Source organism: Lactuca saligna, chromosome 6 (assembly GCF_052625555.1).
Source record: "Lactuca saligna cultivar CGN05327 chromosome 6, ASM5262555v1, whole genome shotgun sequence".
In the NCBI taxonomy this organism is placed as follows: Eukaryota; Viridiplantae; Streptophyta; class Magnoliopsida; order Asterales; family Asteraceae; genus Lactuca; species Lactuca saligna.
This window is the reverse complement of record NC_136422.1, coordinates 85,895,104-85,916,007: the sequence shown is the minus strand read 5'-3', so window position 1 is coordinate 85,916,007 and position 20,904 is coordinate 85,895,104.

Genomic DNA, 20,904 nt, shown 5'->3' with positions numbered 1-20,904 from the left:
TTTGAAACATTTCCAGATTCATTTTGACTATCACTTCTGAACAAGAGTTGCCTCCTTACAGATTATGTCAATATGGTCCTTCCAGAATTATCACTATACTTCCAACTGTCCTTAAGCAACCAATCTTTGGTAAACCTTAGATTGTCCTCGACAATTGTTTAATCCTTTTAGTCATATCCAGTTCTAAACTTTTTCCCTTCTTAATGCCCCAGGCATTTGGAAACTTTTAGAAAGGATGAATATAGCACATGTAATCGATCCTATATCTGAAGCATATGGGACACGATTCATGATGTCTCACATAAAGACTAAACCAGTCTTTTGCTATAACATTTCCATTTCTATTTGCCAAGTTCTCATAATTCAGATTATGAAAAGGGATGCCGTAATCATAATCGAATTTAAGAACGCAAATAATGGACCCATATACAGAATTTCCTTATGTTGAGCCATTCCAACATGAAATTCATATATATTTCCTTGACTAAATGATTAAAACCTCATGATCTAAGCTTATAGATTTGAGATGAAGTATAATTTCCTCTCCCTTAATTATAGCAAAACAACTTTTCCCAATTGAAACATATTGTTTTCTATAATTAACATTGCTAGCTTGCAATACTTATCATAATTATCATGCTCCCACTAACATGATGATTATTAGCATAACACTTATGCTCCCACTAGCTTTGACATGTACTCAGAAATCAGCTGACTTTCTTACCAAAGTCCAGATTTCTGATACTAGATTGTTTTGATAAAACTTTATCAAAATCATACACCTTCCCTTAGAAAGCACACTTGTGTGTCTAAACAATTATGAAGAGGGATGCCGTAATCATAATGGTTAGACCTTTTTGCCACTTCCCACAAGTCCAGGTTAGTGTGCCAGTAAACCACAAACGCTCCACTAACGACTTTGAGAATGCAAATCCAAACTCATATGGACTGAACTCAATCTTAACTTCTTGCCACCTGGCCACTCAAGGGACTGCCATTGCTTCCAAGTTGTTGTGCAACAAATTGAGAACTCTAAGAACTCATATGCAAATCCAACTTTAACTGGAATGGGCACATAATATGTCAACACGATATGTTATGAACCTCAAGGCGTGTGCTAGTGAGGGACTTCAGGTTTCATTCTTAATTAGTTCTTGAGACTTTCAAGACCTTTAAGACTCCCACTGTCCTCTTAACCTATAAGACTCCCTTGTCAAACATCCAAGAGATAGTGTGGATTCTAACCAGGACAAACACTTCACACAATTGGCCTAAGTTGGTCTTTGTTTTATCCAAAACATCACAACTTACTAATTTCAAATGTACAAGAGTATTAAACTTTTACTCTTACATTTGACAAGTGTTTTAAACCTTCTTTGAGACATGTCACTCAAATTACAATCTTGGAGTATGATTCTAATACTTGTATTGGAACGAAGTATGACTCATCTTCTTGATTTAACCATTTCAACAATTCAAGTTCCTCTTTTTTCCTTAGAGAAGTAATTTTGATATGGTTTCTTAATCATTAAGATGATCACAAAACTGATACTAAAGTACTCTCCCATCTTTTCAGATTTGAGAAACTTTTATCCTTCTGCCTAATTTGATTCTTCTTATTCACTCTGCCTTACATTGGAACCTTTTTCCAATGTCTCAGAATTACACTTAAGCTTGTAAGTATAACCATATTTACTGAACTTTAGTAAATTATGACGAATAATCTTATTGATCTTTTGTGGTGGACTTGACCAGTGCAAAAGAATGTGTACTTGATCCCTTAGTCCTTTACTTGACTCACACATCCATGTGAACAAGTAATTAGTCTTAATTTTCTAATACTTGAAAGTTCTCATTCATCATGCTATAGAACTTGCATGATTCCAAGTTCCGGTCTAATTGAGACTTGGGTGATGAGAATCTTTCCTTATTTGGTAAATTTAGACATTACCACAAATGAAAGAATCAATTTCATATTTCCACTCTTGCTATTAATGGAATCATATAAGCAACAATTTTTCCTCAAATGCCATTGTAAGGATATTTTAAAATAAATAAAATCATCATTTTTTTCCTTTTATCTTAAAAACTTAGTGGAAAAACTTATCCTTACAATCCATATGAAAAAACTTGTTGTTATCTATTCCTAAGCAACATCTCATAACTCCTAAGAAGTAGCTCAAGAATCCGATCTTCAAACTATGCGATAGAAATCCATCTACGCGATCAGATTCAGCATACTCCCTTTTTAAGTTTCTTCCCTTTTCTTTGATTCTTAAAACATCACCATGTGACCCAGTCACATCATGTATCAAGAATCTCAAAATAGAAACTTAGTAGAGTTAGATAGTGGACTTTACCTGAAGTAGAATCAAACTTATTGACTTTAACATCCTTAGGTAAATTTGGCAGCTTCACAACTAATGACCCTTCCATTGGCAATATAAACATATGGACCCTTTGATAATGGTACACGGGACTATTACAGACTTAGCGTTTTCTCTTAACCATTTGGTCAACCTAGTTGACTATGGTCAATCCCTTTCCTTGGGAAGAGAATGCATTTTCTGTATTTCCAGTGTCACCATTGTCAATGTCCATAAAGTTTCAGGAAATTGATCTTAGCAAATAAATAAGATCACTAAGGGTCTTGTCATAGTCTGTTTCATAGGTGTTCCAAAAGAACTCACTATGTGACTTAGAAAGTAGTTGAACCACCAACTTCCTCAGGACTTTGACACCCTTCTCTCCCGACTTGTCAATATGTGACTACATCTCCAAGATGTGACCACTCCTAGACCTTCACTTGCCAATAGGGTTTGAGTGACCTTAAACTTTTTAAGAACTTGTGGGTTAGGGATAATAATTGGAGTAGGTGAAAAGAAGTATGATTTCCATGGGACATCATCTTCATTTAGGAAAGCTTGTTTCAAGAGATTTGGGAAGATCATAAATGTCTAAACCAGACATTTTTGGGAGATATTCAAGATAGTTGATTTTAAAGTCCTTAATATGACACCCAATATGAAATATTAAGGCTAGGACCCAACAAACTATTTTATAACTTAGAAGAGGGATGTCGTAATCCAAGCTATAAACTATTTGAAGGTAGGTGAATGACGATTCACCAATTTCGACCATGAAAAACGAAATAATAATTAGGTTTTAATTGGTTTTGAAACTCCTAGATCTTTGAGCTTCATTGAACTGTTCAATGGCATGTTTCAATCTCGAGTGTGCCCTTCAGGTTTTGTGATTGGGATGCCGAGGATCACAAAACAAGGTGTGAAGTAACCATGCAAATTACTTGGTACCCTTATGTGTTTACCCCTCAATCGATGTGTCGGTTAACCACACACGCTCCATCGATACTATGATAAACATTAAGTTACCCTTTGCCTACCTTGTTAGATACGAGTTAGTGTGCCGGTTAACCACACACGCTCCACTAACCGACTTAAACAAAGTGCAAAGTGTAATTTCATGGATTAGCACCTTATTCACATTTTCCTAAGTAACTAAGATTGGGTATTATTAAGAGTTTAGTTACTTAGTATTTATCATTAATACTTTTAATGAAGGGAGAATTATAGTCCTATCAAACCCGTTCGGCTAACGACCCTCCACCAGTCAAGCAAGCGGTGGGTGAGAGTGGACATCCATTAAGTTGCCATTTTATAGGCAACAACCTTATACCCACCTTATAGACCGGCTTCGTGAATGAGGCGTACTAGCGGTAAGACTGACTTTACTCTTATACATATATATATATATATATATATATATATATATATATATATATATATATATATATATATATATATATATATATTATTAACTTATAATATTATAAAGTATAAGGGTTGAATTTTAATTTTTAAAATTCTAAGGGCTAACTTGGAAGTAAAGTATTCATTAGAGAAAACTTTACAAATTCCAAAACTTGAGGGCAAGTTTTGAAACTATTTAAAACTAATTAATTCCATAACTTATTTGTTTAAAGTAGTTTTAATCCAAAAACTCTTCAAGTTCCATAACTTGAGGACAAGTTATGGAAGACTTTAAACTAATAAAAGAATTAACTTTTCTTTATTTTATAACATCTGGAATTAATTAAGGTTACACTTTTTTTTTATTATTTAATAAAGAGACTCTTGGTCCTCCATAACTTGAGGACAAATTATGGAGTCATAACTCCAATTAATTAGAACTAGACTCTTCATTTTGTAACCTTTGCCAACTTTTATGAGTTTTATGAAACTTAAATGTGACTTTTCATATAACTTGAGGACAAGTTACAAAAACACATTTTAGAATCAACTCTTAGATTAATTTGGATTGAAAACAACTATTTCACTCAACTTTTCTATTAATCTAAGCAACTCATAAGAACAAGATAATTCAAATCAAACTTTTTCATGTAATTAGTCTAACCCTTAAACTAATACAAAACATGAATCTATTAACAATTATCTTTGAAATTGGATTAACATGAACATTATCACATCAAAAACAAGTTTATAAGTTCAAAAACATCTTAGGGTAATGTTCCTAGTCCAATTCCAGCCAAAAAAGTCGAATTTATGCTGTCTGGGGGTCCAACTCGTTGAGTGCACTAACCAACTCGGCGAGTTGGATGCTTTTTGCCTTGGACTCGTCGAGTCCCTTCATGGACTCGGCGAGTCTGCTGGGCAGACAACATTCTAACAAGAAAACAAGCCTAGGCTTTGATACCACTGTTGGGTTATGAGCATTCTAACACTCCTAAGTGTACATGCAACCCTAAATACCTTGGATCTATGTTTTCTCTATTATACATGCAAATATCAACTTTCCAAGGTATTGTCTATTTTAGCATACTAAACTTTGAATAACACAAGTTAGAATAACATACCTTTTGTTAGTGCTTGTCTTCATGAAGCTTGAGTGCCTAGTGCCCCAAGTGTGACACCTCAAATGGTTCACACAACACCATAAGCACTTGGAATAACTTAGAGAGAATTCTACACTTCATGAAATCGGCTAGCCCTCTCTAGAATAATACTAGTGCCGATTTTGTCAAGAATAAGATCTTTATATAGTGTTACAATTAGGGTAAACCCTAATTGTCATGACTTTCCATTTCCTTGGATCCATGGGTTCAAATACACCATGGAGCATCCATGGACCATCCTATGGGTTTTAGCCCAACTTGATTATCCATGGAGCATTAGCCCACTATACAAGTATGGATGATTTACACAATTAAACCATATATTTAATTAGTCTTCTTTTGATCACTTAATTAATCCTAGATTAATTCTTGATCAATACTAATTAAATAATCTCATTATTCTTATTATTAATATACTAGAACTTATAATATATTAATAACCATTAGTGTCTTATTTCTCTCATTATAGTATATCCAAGTGCATGATGCCATGCAACCCAAATGGACCATGTCGGGTCGGGTCAAGTCTTACCAATTATAGTTATGGACTTAGACATTAATCCAACAACATACCCGTAGCTGCATCTGGCACTGCTCTAACCTCCTCCGCTACAAGCTAAAAAGCACGAACCTAAGCCCTTGGGGGCTCCGCTCCACCCTGACCTCCACCTGTGATCCTCAAAGTGGATGGTGCTGGAGCCTGCACCGGTCCTGCAACAAGCTGTGGGTAGTTGATCCTCAAGTGCCCAACCTGATGACAATGATAACAGATCCTCAAATCCCGAACCGGCACTGACTGCCGACAATCCCTTGCATAGTGCCCCTCCTTTCCGCACTTGCGGCATGCACCACCGGACCGACAAACTCCGGCGTGACCCCTCCCACACTTTCCACAAACGTGGCTGCCCTGATCTCCTATCCTGGAATCAATGGTCTTAGACCGTTTCGTCGCCGATTGCGACTGAACCGGAGCTTGCCTTAGCTCACGCATTTGCAACTCAATCTCTAACTCACGCCGCCTGGCGGCCTCCTGCAATTCCAATAAGGTCTCTCACCTCTGCGTGGACACAAACTGCCAGATGTTCCTCTTTAGCATACTCAGATATCGGGACATCTGAGCCTGCTCTGAAGCGAACTCAGGGCAAAACATCGCCCTCTCAGTAAACATCCTGGTGATTTTCGTCACCGACTCCGTATCCTGCTTCAGCTCAAGGAACTCCTGAGCCAACCTCGCCCTCTCAACCTGCGGAACATAGCGAGTGCTGAACATCTCTCTGAACTGATCCCATGAAATCGCAGCCCTCTGCGCATCCGAGTATGACCTCGTGGTCAATCTCCACCAATCCTTTGCCCCGAGCCTTAACAGGTTCAGAGCACACCTCACCCTCTGATCAGCAGGGCATGAACACGTGAAGAAACACCCCTCCACGTCTGATAACCATCTCATAGCAACGATCAGATCCTGAACTCCATCAAAGGTGGGAGGCTTCGTATTATCGAAGTCCCGATACTAAAAACCTCTACTAGCTCCTCCCCCTGCTGCTGCTACAACCGCTGTAGCCGCCGCGGCAGCCATCTCCGTGAGAGCTGCATAGCGCTCATCAAAATACTCCACTATGGTGGTCTTGATCGACCCAAACAGTTCCGGCAGCTCGACCCGGAACAATGTAGCAACCTCATCATGCAGGATGTCCCGAATCCTCGCATTCAACTCGTGCGTACTCATCTGACCAATAACCTCGGGCGGTACTGACCCGTCTGCAACTCCTTCTCCTGCACCCGATCCTGACCCGGATCCACTCCCAGCATGCCTCGAAATCTCCATACTGAAAATAAACCACAAAACCTCAGACACTTCCCACTATCCTGGGAACCAACTCTCAACCCAACCCTAGTGGTCATGGTTTCCCTGATACGCGTATGGGTCCTGTGCTTTCAGTAGTACGGGCCCATACTACCTTCCACACCTACCCATATTTGTTTGAAGTACTACCACAACAACCTAAAGACAAATATACATAGCAAGCGCTCGATCCTCACTCCTAGAGGAACACTGGAAATCTCAACAGAGGAAAACCCTAGGCTAGCAGGCATCACAAAACAGGCAACATTATCATGAAATCCTGAAGATCCCTAGCCTATCACTAGCATGTTGTTCTATCAAGCTCAATAAAACAAATATCATAAATGGTAATTTGGGGTTACTTACTGGCTCTGGCTGATCGTACCTCCGCATCCTTCTTTTACTTAATTTGAAAACAATTTTAATTTTTCTCTTTTTTTTATAAAACCCTCCTCGATTTGAGACTGGAGTCATAGGAGTGTTCCTCCAATTCACTCAAACCAAGGCTCTGATACCAACTTGTAACAACCAAAAATTTCAACATAATTTAAACTTTTCAAACAATTCATTTTAATAACATTATTACGAAAAGGTTTTCAATACATTATTTATCAGAATATTCCCAGGTCCATTTCATAAACTATAAACGCGAGGAACGGTACGATCACGCCTTTGCCTTGCCACAGTCTCCTGAAGAACCTGAAAAACATTAAACCACAACTGTAAGCCCGAAAGCTTAGTGAGATACCCCCAAAATACCAACCACATATACGGCCTTCCAGGCTACGACCTTCCGGTCCAAAACATATTGCCTTCCGGCCCATAACATATTGCCTTCCGGCCCATAACATATTGCCTTCTGGCCCATAGCATAAAAAGCATACATAACATAACAGAACATAGAACAGCCATGCATATCGGGTTTACTGTGTGACTGGTCCTCCGTATCGGGCTTTCATTCCACCGGATCCACCATTCGAGTCTAGTCATGTCCTTCGAGTCTACAGTGTGGTTGGTCCGCCCGCACCGGGCCTTCAACCCACCTGGTCCACTCTCTGAGTCTACAGTATGACTGGTCCACCCGCATCGGGCCTTCAGTCGGCCTGGTCTACTCTCTGAGCCTCGGCACGTCTGGTCCGCCCTGGTGGGGCCTACAGCCTATCCGGACCGCTCGCTGGGCCTTCGGAACAACCGGTCCGTCCTAGGTATCTTGGCCTACAGCACAAAGCAAGACCCACCTCAACCCATCTCTAGTCCATGTGCACATAACATACAATCATATAACAGTCATAGTCAACAAACCGATCAAGCATATCACATAACATATCATTACCCTAACCAGGTTACCGACTTAACCGGTCACTAGCATAGCATCACTCTACATATCGGGAAACTGACATTAATCAGGTCTCTAGCATATACCATCCTAGCTACCAGGATGCAGACATGTCAATAAATAACATAACAACCATATCTGAATCACAATCCAATAAAGGGCCGGCCTTGGTGCCTTAGACCCTGCCGATATAGTGAGGATAACTCACCTCGGGAATGCCGATACTCTGAATGGAAGAAGCAGGCTCTCGAACCACCAACTCACCGTAAATCCCGAACTAACCAACATAACAAGCATAAGCATTAGGTCAACATACTTCCACTTATCGGGCCAAGACCAAAGTCCCAATCTCACACAAAGTCCAACATTGGCCCACTTTACCAAATTGGGCCCACCTCACCAAATGGGCCTAGATCCAATATTCATAATATTAATTGGGCCCAAAATACTCTATTTATAATTTCCAGACTTGGCCCAAACACCAACAACCAACAAATGGCCCAACAGAAAGGCCCAAAAGGAAGTCCGCAGGAGGAGTATGCGGGGCGTACTCTCCTCAGTACGCGGGGCATACAGCAAAGATCGCTAAAGTGAAACGGGGCACTGGCCCGCTACGTGGGGTGTAACTGTGAACTCTATTAAGTCCTTCTTATAGCTTAATGGCTTAAGCTCTTAAGTCCAAACTTTAGATCTATAGGCCAAATATGATTAGAAATCATAAAGTCTCAGACTTTATCACTTGGGACGTCCTTAAGCTCTTAGTCCAAGGTCTTAATCCATTAAGACCCACATAACTCATACATGAAATAACTACAGCCCTTGGGACCTCATTTTTATCACTCAAGACCTCTCCAAAGGTCTGAAAGGACAGCTACACTTGACCAAATCAGAGTATGTAACAAGATGAAGACTTTAGGGACAAGAATGATAACAAAGCTTCAAAATACATAGATCTAAGCAATATGAAGGCCAAGCAAGAAGCTTTATACCTTAAACCAGCTCCAAAGGGTGGTATTTCTTCAGATCCACAAGTTCCACACGTTCTTCTTCTTCTTTGACAACTTCCCTTTTCTCCTTCAAGCCCTTCTTTTGCCAATACAAGCTTTTCATGGTCAAACACACTCAAATATGGAGGGAATACGAGATTAGGGTTTCTCTGAGGTTGAAGATGAGTATAAGGAGGCTGAGGGGTGAACCATCATATTCCTTATATAGTGGCTGACCCTAAAAATAGGGGTTGGGATTCCTGAGAGTACGCGGGGCGTACCTCCCTGGTACGCGGGGCGTACTCACTCGACTACCCGCAACTATTCGAGCCATTACGCTGGGCGTACGTCCAGCTTACGCTGGGCGTACCCATCCACCACTCAAAACATATAAGCATACATGCATGCCATGCATGCATGGAACCATTTCCTTCTTATTCCACAAAGAACTATAAGCATTGATCAACTTCGAGGCACCGCAACTCCTCTAATCCAAACCCACTCTCAAATAACTTTACATTCAAACGAGGGTGACGAGAAGCCCCAATACTTCTAACACATACACTCGCCCGAAACCTTCTCGGATGAAACTCACTTCTCAAAAAGGACCAGAATTACCTTTCTCTTAAACTTCAGGGACTTATAGTTGAACACTCGAAGAACGGGGTGTTACATTTATGATTCACCATGTTCTCAAAATTGCATTAAAAATTATATGCAATATTATTTATGCACAGATTGAGACGACAAAAGTCAGCAAAGCCAAGATTTTTCTTTTGTGGTGCATGATTATCGGGTCATACCGGCCAATTTTGGTGATATTATCATCAGACGGTTCCATAGAGTCATAGCCCTTCGTACCGGCGGTGCAATTCACTTTGGTGGTTTGATTTCTATCATTGTCCGCTCCCTCGCACCATAATCTCCTCCGGGCTACACCTTCTTTACAGGTGGATTCTTTCAGTCTGACCCTGCAGAACCTTTGGGCTATGCACATGTTTCGTACTGCCCTAGGTGGGTATGTTTGGATGCAGGGTCGCTCCACTTATTTCAAGGCCACCGGCCCTGATGACATCGCCCTCGCTGACCCCATCAACGAGATTGTATAGGTTCTTCCATTGAACATCCCAGCACCTCTTCGCCCAAGTAGGGCATAGTAGGTCCGGAAGCCACAGTTTGATCGACCATCTTCTTCCACTTAGCACCCAGATTACACAGACACTACACCTATTTCCTTTAGCCAACCTGATCCCATGCCGACTGACTTTCAGGGTCAGGCCCCACCCACCCAACCATCTCACCCAGACCCTAACTCCCCCTTCACTTACCAGCATTATCTTGACCTCCATCAGGATATTGCTTCCCTTCAGTAGACTATGACTGGTCTTCATCTAGACTATCAACTATACAACACTCAGGTTACCGGCTATCGTGACGAGGTCTTAGGTTTGCGCGATGATTTCACCGATTTTCGCGACGATTTCTTCCGTCACTATGCACCCCCGACAGAGTAGTCGCCTTCCACTCCTCCCTAAGCATTGAGGACAATGCTTAATTTTAAGCGTGGGAAGGGGATTTCCTATTTTTTTGTAAAAAATGTTTTTATTTTGTCATTTTATTTAAAAAATAACTTCAAAAAGCCAAATTAATCAAAAAACTTTAAAAAATTCAAAAAAAAAAAATTCAATTATGTTTCTTTTATTTGTCATTTTATCTCTTCCTAGTTTTTTTATTTTTTATTTTTTTATTATTTTTTTTTCTAAAAATATTTTCATTTTGTTGCATTCTGCATTTGCATAAAAAAAAGATTTTATGTTTTATTTTTTATTTTTTATTTTTATTCATATATATATATATATATATATGTATATATATATATATATATATATATATATATATACACACACACATGAGATGATGACACTCTTTACATACGACAGCTCCATGAAGTGGGATATTGAGAATTGAAAATGAAAAAAATCCGAAGCGACCTGATTGTTATTGGAAGTGTAGAATCAGTTGTCATGACCAGTGGACCTAAGACACCGTGATTCGAGACCTTAGCTTTAAATAAAAAAAAATGAAGTACTGAAACATTTTTTGGGTGGTAATTACAGCTTTAGGATGATTTGCTTCTGAATGTTTAAAAAGAAGATTTATCAGCAACTATGAACCCATAGAACATGACCCTATTTGCTGATACGCATTACCATCGCGGTAACAGAGAGCTTAAGTATCAGATCCACACAGTCGAAGAAAGAAAGATGAAAGGGTACAACGTCATATCCGGTACCCAAATCAAGAATTTCAAGTTCTCAATTGAAGAATTTTCAAGAAATTCCAAAAATAAAGATTGAAGAAATCAAGCTCAAAACGAAGTACAAATCAAATTTTAATCAAATTAGAAGTCATTTCAATGTTATATCTGGCGAATAAAGAACTATGTGATATGATACTTGTGGCTCTCGAAAAAGTGAAAGCATAGAGCTCAGGCTCCTACGCGGGTTGGCCCTTGCTGCTTTGGTGAAAGTTGATTTAGTCATGCGGGTTCTTAAGGATGCATCGATTCTGATTCTTAACCATCTAGTCTTAAGGACATGAGATCCAAACTGTTTTATTTTCTCTCATAAAGCTAATTAAGGTATAAAGTTTAAATAAAACTAGAGTTGGATTATTGGGTTACACCGTTTGTGGTCTTCCTCACTTTGGGAGTCTGTGATACATAAAAGATAGCAGGATGGTTGCTTTGGTGTTAGTGATTGGAGCCTATTATCGATGTAAAGTCTGATCGTATAATAAAAAAATATATAAAATAGAAAAAGTAAAAAAAGAAGCATGTTTCATTTTAGTTGTTCGTTTCTCATTTGCATATTATTTTAGTTCATTGTTCATTTCCTTTATCTTTGCATGCATATTTTATGTTTAGCTTTGGTAGTTCTTATTATTTAGGTTTTCGTTTTCAAGTTGACATGTGTCTAGGTTATTCTTTTATTGCTCTTAGCCTCAATTCTGTTTCCAAAGTTATCGTTTCCTTAATCGAGGGCAAGTAAGGTCTAAGCTTGGGGAGGTTTGTTAGATGCATTTTATATGCATCTTTTAGCACAATTTCCTTCGTATTTCATCATAAAAAGTTAAACAACTCCCGATTATTCTTATGTATTTCGTGTTTCATGATTATTTTGTAGAATGCCCGTACTACTAACGTTTGTTATGACTTTTCAGGGCTATTTGGAGCACATGGATGATCGCACGAGTTCGGGATGCGTTTGTGGATGCTTTGGAGCTTAACTGGAGTCTAGACCAAGGAAGGATGCCGGGAAATGATCAAAATCAGATTGGAAGGAGGAACAACGATCAAAAGAGTCGAAAACTGCGATCGCAGGTTGGGTCGCAGGTTGCCTTCGAGGTTTTGTCGAGCCATAAAAATCATCAGCTAAGGAAAAAAAGTAACCTGCGATCGCGGGTTGTTCCTTTGCGATCGCAGGTTGGTCAAATTACGTCGAAATGGCAACATACTTCATTAAAAAAAGTTATGTGATACGTTTAGGGAGATACATGCGATTTCAGGTATGTCTTTTGTGATCGTAGGTACGACGTTTTGACAACTAGACGATAAATACAACCTGATACTCTTCCAGTAACCCTAATTGGCGATTCTTGGCGATTTAGAGTCGATTTTTCAGAGGTTTTCAAGTGAAGAACGCAAATCTAAAAGAGATGATTCAATTTCTATTCATAGTTTAGTAAGATTTATCATTTAGATTTCATTTCCACTGTTTGTAATCCGTTTTTAGCCATGTCAGGCTAAAAACTCAGATTTCAGTTTCGCAAGACGTAACCTTTTCGTATGATTAATCATTAGGCACTATGTTTGACTATGATTACTGTCTAGTTTGATCAATTCTGTGTTAAATTGAGTGTCTGATTTTTATTTTGATTTTTGTTGGCCACTTAAATTGTTTGTGAATCATTCTAGTCATCTGGTTGTTTAGATCCGTAATTGTCTAGACTAATTAGTTAAAAGTGAAAAATATTGGATTAATTCTAAGATTAGGGTTAAGTCTAATATGAACTGATCAAACAAGTTTTAACGCCTCCGAGCTTATGAGAGGTATTGAACTTTACTTGGAATTACAATGTGTCTAATGTAACTTTCATTTCTTAATCAAGAGTTTGTTTGGTTAATTCATTAAAAAGTTAGATTTAATTCAAAGAACTTATTTTGATTAAATGATTTTTGTAATAGAGGTCATTAGAGCTTGTTAATGAACTTTAGTACCAGTTTAAACAGGTGCATAGTCAAATATTGTGTTGAGGGTTAATCATATGATTAGGGGTGTCACTGCGAAACTGGAATTGCTTTCTCTTATTTGAATTTACATCACTTTAAATTTAGTCATTTTCTTGTCATTTTCGATTTCTATTAGTTTAATTTCCAGAAATAAATTCCCCTCCCTTTTTATGTTTATTGCATTCATCAAGAATTAGTTCACACCTTACGTAAAGAGGTGTAAACATTAGGACATGTCCCTGAGGATTCGACCTTGCTTACCTGTACTACCTATTAGTGCAATAAAGCAGTTTATTTGATATTTTTATTTGTTGTTATCGTGTACGACAGCTGTCTTAACAGAAGTGTTTTCCTTTCCAAGCACCATCATTATGCTTGGATTTCAAAATGAGGTGTGATTTATCAGCTTTGACTTTCAACAAGAAATGGGAGTTCCCAAGGGTTGAAATATCATAGACATAAGCTAACTATTCAAACCAATACTAAGATCCATGTAGTGGTTTAATCGATTGATCCAATAAAAGATCCTCTAAACCGCTGGCATGGCTTGAATATATGAGAATTTGGTAATCTCAAAGAACTTAGAAATAATCCTAAGAAAAGGTTAAGTAAGACCTAGGGTGAAAGGGTATTCAGGGAAAAGAGACCCGAAAGGAAGAAACAAAGTTTGGTTAGATCTTTGCATCAAAAGGTCTAAAACTAGTGTCGGCGGGAAAATCCCCAGTCAGAGCTTCGATATCATTGTCATCAAAAGTGCAAGTTTCTTCGTAAGACAAGGCCTTCTGATTCACAAAATCATCATCAGGAACATTGATGACATTTCTACGAGAGTGAGTTGCTTTTTTGCCCATGATTAAAGATGAAGAAAGATAAGGAGAAAAGAAACGAGGATAGTACATTCGATGGTATTCAATGAACGTTTGGAAAAGAACTAAAGCGTAAGGAAAAATCAAAAGACTGAACATCCTATTTATATGAGAATTATAGAAAGGTAGAAGGGTGATTTGACAGATTACTATGCTTTGCTTTAACGATTATAAATTTATTCGTTGGAATTCAAATTACTCTATCCATTAAAACTTCAAAATCTTTATTTCTCTCTTTATTTTAAAATTATACTTTTAAATAGTTGGAATTAACCTTGATATTTTGTAGGTGTAATTTTAGGGCTATTGTTAGGGGCATGATCCCAAAACCATATTTAGGATCCTTGATGTTAACGAAGCCTCGGGATCGTTAAACATACCTTAGGATCCTGATCATTATCGTTATAATTTCGTAATGCTTTTAACAGATATAATTCTATTTATTTTTCTCACATGTGCATAAATGGTCAACATAAGATTCATTATCTACCAATAATCTCTTCAACCAGGCTCAAGAACTCGGAATACGAAGTCAAACAACGTGCATGTACTCAGTCAAGAAGATCCCAAAAGTATCGGAGTTATAGTGGTTTAGTCTAGAATATATATACAACTGTAATTCACACACTACATACACAATTAGCTTTACTACTACATTTGTATTTGTATTATGATCACCATTTCTGTAAAAACTTACATTCAAAATCAATCAAAACAACACAAGATGTGATCATTATCAACTACCAAGGTTTTGTGTTGAAGATTCTATAAATGATCAATGGCTTTCCTTGTAACTTACTTGTCTCACTATCATCATTATTCGATACTTGCATTACATTAAATATCACAACCTCTCATATAATTTTGTTGAATAATATTTGATCAATTTTTGACCAAAACACATGCATTATCTCGTACTGCATAACATTTGTTTCATAATAATGCTACTTGAAGCAAATTTTGAAGGAGAAAACATAATCCAAATAGCTTTATGAGAGAAAACATAATCCGACATTACTTTGTAGATGATTCAACCTATGCTCACGTGCAATTCCGCAAAAGGTTCAGTATGAGCAAAGGTTTGTTTATGTGACTTGTTGGTGACCTAGAGATGAATTATCTCTATTTTCAAACAACATGGGATGCAACAAATCAGTGAAGATTCAGTCCGCTACAAAAATGCACCTCAGTAATACATCAATTAGCAAAGGGTTATAACCTGAACTCGTTTGATGAATATCTAAATATATGATAAATAACTTCTCATGAATCTCTTGAAATTTTTGTTATACTGTTGTCCAAATGTTTGGCTAAATATTTATGCCGTCCAACCTCCACTAATATTCAACTTTTGTATGAAGCACATGAAGCTAGACATGGGTTTCCAAGAATGCTTGGTAGCATTGACTTCATGAGGGGTGACAGTTAGTATCCAATAATGATACAAGAAGTGGTGGCGTCATAAGATTTATGGTTTTGGCATGGATATTATGGTGTAGCTAGTTCAAACAATGATTTGAACATCCACTACCAATCACCACTATTTCATGAGAAATATCATGAAATAGGACCCAATTTTTCATTTTATCTAAATGGTGAACTATACAAACATGGTTATTATTTTAGTCAAAAAACGATCAAGGAATATCAACCAAATTGTTACTTTTGATATTATTTTTAGATTTTTTTTGTTTTAAATTAGCAAAAGTTTATTTTAAAGAAAATAATGTTATGTTTTATTTTATTATATATTTTGTAATTTTTTTGGAACGCTAGGAATTTTATTAAAAAACTAGCAAGAAGTTAGAAAAAGAACATTACAACAACTTACAAGTAGAGATAGGATTATGAAGCCAATTAGTCCATCTTGTATTAGCTTTGCTACACCTATTGAAAATCCACAAAAAAGAGTGTTTGACCAGGTCATCAAAAATTACTGATTTCATATGCAACATCATTCAAAAAAGAATGGAATTATGAAAATTCCAAATGCACCTTAAGGCCGTCATAATCACTGCGTCAAAAACTTTCCGTTGACCACTTCTCCAAGAGAACGGATTAGACCAAAATAATAACGAATCTATAGAAAGATGTAGAGGAACATGAACACCCCACCAGATGGAAACTCTAGTCCAAAGATCAATCAACTCATTACACCCAACGAACAAGTGATCAATAGACTCAACCGTAGCAGAGCAAATTGGACACGAGATCGAGTCCAATAAAATTCCCCTATAAGATAGATTTGGTCGAGTAGGAAGCCCATTTAATCTTAATCTCCAAATAAAAATATTCAACTTAATTGGAACCCAATTATTCCAATAAGTTTCGCCACCACCTGTAGACAACATCCCATTATCAATATAAGACCTGGCTTAAGAGACTGTAAATTGATCAGACGTATCCAAGAGCCAACCCAACCGATCCAAACCGAAATTAAGCTGTAAGCCCTACATCAAAGACAAAAAAAAAAAAAAAACATCCCACTGGAATTGCTCAATACCACCCTGAGGCACTCTCCTTAGAGAACTAGTATCCCAACCCATCATCACCCTATCACAAACTAATGCGAATTTATGCTGATCCAAAGAAAATTTTCTATGAAAAATCTCTGCAAGAGGCCTATCTCCTTTCCAAATATCCTACCAAAACAAAGTCCGACTACCATCTCCAATCCAAATTGGACATACAGAAAGCAAATCCAAACCCCGATCACGCATATGAGACAGCATATGAATGACACCATTCCAAGGACCCATCCAACCTTTTTTGAGAATTAAAGAACCACAACCTCCATTAGAGCCATAGATAGATAGCCTTTACTAACCGAATCCATATGAGACCAGGATTATAAAAAAAAAAACACATCTCCATCTTAAAAGCATAGCCCTATTAAAAGAGAAAAGACTACCAACTCCTAGGCCACCTCATTTCCTACCAACCAACACCCTATCCCACTGGATCCAATGCATACACGTGTCATCCAACTCCGCACCCCAAAAAATATAGAATGTAAAGCCTCCAAGGACTTAAGGAGCGGAATGGGAACCAAAAAAATAGACATCAAATAACTTCCCAAACTCCCCAGGACATACTTGATCAACTTCAACCGGCCACTAAAAGAGAGTTTTCACCTTCCACTCCGACAACTTGGAATGAAAACGATCAAAAATAGGAGACCAAGATATAACTCTGGACATACATTGACCTACTGGCACATCCAGATGAACAAAAGGAAGATAGTCCGGAGCACACCCTAACTTTCAAGCCACCAACTCGACTTGAGGCTTAGAGACACCAACCCCAATCAACTTGCTTTTCAACAAATTAATTTTAAGACCCGAAGCAAGATAAAAACATCACAAAATACGAAGAACTGAAGCATACTTAAACAAAAAAAACGTATTTGTTTTTTCCCTTCGGTCTCCATTTATCAATCTTGCGTGCAAGAATTGACAACACTATTCATATGATAGAAAGCATATAAAACAGAAGAAAGTGTAGGAAAATTTAACAATTTAAGTTTGTGTAATTTGGTAAGTATTCCTGTAACCCTTCTCATTCATTGATAAAATATACATACAGAAAATACAATAAAGGGGCCACACATAATGGGCCAAAATAATATACACGACTATACACAATAAAGATAAATAATGATTAATAAATCAACTGGCCCTATAGTGAGAATGGGAGGGGAGCGAACATTTAAGCTGGAGGGAAAGTCTAAAAAGAGTGAAGACGACAGACTCTTAGTGAAGATGTCTGCATATTGAGAAGTAGATGGAACATGAAGGACCCGAAACTGACCCAAAGCAACCTTTTCAGGAACAAAATGTATATCAATTTTAATGTGCTTGGTGCGTTGATGTTGAACCGAATTTGAAGCTAGATAAATTGCACTTATATTGTCACAATAAACGATAGTCGCCTTTGTAGGTGAGTGATGAAGTTCACGCAACAAATTGCGAAGCCAGCAGGTTTCAGCAACAACATTAGCAACACCTCGATATTCTGCTTCGGCACTAGATCTAGAAGTGGTGCCTTGTCGTTTGGAGGACCATGACACTAAATTAACACCAAGAAAAATGCGATAGCCCGATGTAGATCGCCTGGTAGTGGGACAGCCTGCCCAATCCACATCAGAGTAGGCAATGAGATCAGAGTCGAATTGAGAGTAGAGTTGAAGACCATATTCTATTATGCATCGAACATATCGCAAAACTCTCTTTAAAGAAGCAAGGTGAGGTTCTCGCGGGTCATGCATAAATAAGCATAGTTGTTGAACCGCGTATGTGAGATCCGGGTGAGTGAAGGTGAGATATTGGAGAGCACCGGCAAGGCTACAATAAGCTGTAGGATCTTAGACTTTAGGGCCGGACCCATCAAGTTTGGGTGAAAGATCAGCTGGGGTGGTGACTTGTTTGCAGTGTAACATGCCAACATGTTCTAAAATTTATGAAGCATACTTTTGTAGAGATAAAAAGATGCCCTGTGAGTCACGAGAGACAGAGATACCGAGGAAGTAATGAAGATCACCTAAGTTGGACATAGCAAACTCGGCACTCAATGTGTTAATAATCCAAGAAAGCAGCTCAGTCGATGACCGTGTCAAAACAATATCGTCTACATAGAGAAGTAGATAAGCAGTGTGAGATCCATGGCGATAAATAAACAAAGACGAGTCACACTGGCTGTGAACAAAACCCATTCTGGAAATGAACAGGGCAAATATATGAAACCATGCTCGTGGAGCTTGCTTGAGTCCATAAAGAGACTGTTGTAGAAGGCAAACATGATTGGGTTTTGATGGGTCTCGAAAACTAGGAGGTTGATGCATGTACACTATTTCTTGAAGATTAGCAACAAGCCGAGCTTTGTAATGAGCAAGAGTTCCATCGTCATTGTATTTCTTTTTGAATAACCAAATACAATTTATAATATCAGCCTCCGTAGGTTGTGGAACAAGAACCCAAGTTTTATTAGTGACAAGAGCATTATATTCATCTTGCATAGCATGAAGCTAGCGACGGTCCTTAAACACTTAAGAATAGGTACCAGGGAGAGGAGACTCAAACTCAACATGAAGGTTTAGTTTTTGAATGGGCTTGGTGATGCCGAGTTTGGAACGAGTGGTCATTTGATGGGTAGACATAGGAGGAGGAGGAGGAGGGGAAGGAGGGTGACTATGTTCAGAATCATTAGAAGAAGGTGGAGAGAGAGGAGAGGATACCGAGGGTGCTGCTGAGGAGGGGGAGTTAGTATGATCGATTTCAGGAGGAGAGATGACATTAATCAGATTTGGTGTTTGAGGAATGGGGTTTATGAGAAATTGAGGAGAAAATATTTGGGGAGTCGTTTGAGTCAAGAAATGAGTAGGAAGGAGAGTGATTAGGTGTCATGGAGCCAAATGGGAAGATGGTTTCATCGAAGACGACATGACGAGAGATGATGATTTTCATGGTGGATAAGTTTAGACAACGGAAACCACGATGGTTGGAAGGATATCCAAGAAAGAAACATGGAGTGGTTTTAGGTGCCAGTATGAGGGAGCTTGATTAAAGAGTTTTTGGTAGGGTGTGTTATCTTGAAGGGTAGTGGAGGGAAGAATATTTAGAAGATGAGTAGCCATGTGAAGGGCTTCCACCCAATAAGAGGGTGGAATGTGATCATGAAATAATAAGGTACGGATGACATTGTTAATGGTTCGAAGCATGTGTTCAGATTTACCATTTTGCTGAGAGGTGTATGGACAAGAAAACCGAATATGGATTCCTTTAGAGTCACCAAAGTTATGAAATTGTTGGTTGTTATATTCTCCACCATTGTCACATTGGAAAGATTGAATATCACATTTGAATTACAGTTTGACATATGATTGAAAACGAAGAAATTTAGAAAATACTTCAGATTTTGCATGCAACGGGTAAACCTACAAGAAATGGCTGAAATCATCCAGAAATATAACAAAATATTTAATTCCACTAACACTCTCCACAGGAGAAGTCCAAACATCATAATGGATAAGTTGAAAAGGACACACAGTAATAGAAGTAGATAGAGAGAATGGTAACTTAACATGTTTACCCAATTGACAAGCATGACATAAAGTAGACACTTTTTGGTTCTTACAAGAAATGTGATTATGAGAAACTAAATGTTGAAAAACATGTTGACCTGGGTGACCCACGCATTGATGCCAAAGAGAAGGAGTGATGGTGTGGAAGACTTGCAGAGAGATGGTAGTGACAGGATATAGGTCACCCATGCTGTCACATCGAAGAAGCGTTTGTTTGGTGCGATAATCCTTCATAGAAAAACAAAAAGCGTCAAATTCGATACTACATTTATTGTCACGAGTGAAACGACGAACATAAATCAAATTTTTAATGATGGAAGGAGTAATAAGGATGTTATTAAGAGTAAGAGTACGAAAAGAATTAGATTGATAAATGGATGAATAACCAACTTTATGGATGGGAATTTTGGAACCATCACCAACTAACACGTATGAAGATGAAAAAAATATTATTATCACTAATAGTTTTGAATATACCTTCGTTAGAGTGAAGGTGCGCGGTGGCTCCCGAGTCCATGTACCATCCATTATCGTTAGGGTCATTGAGGTTCATAGTGTTGAACATTTGTG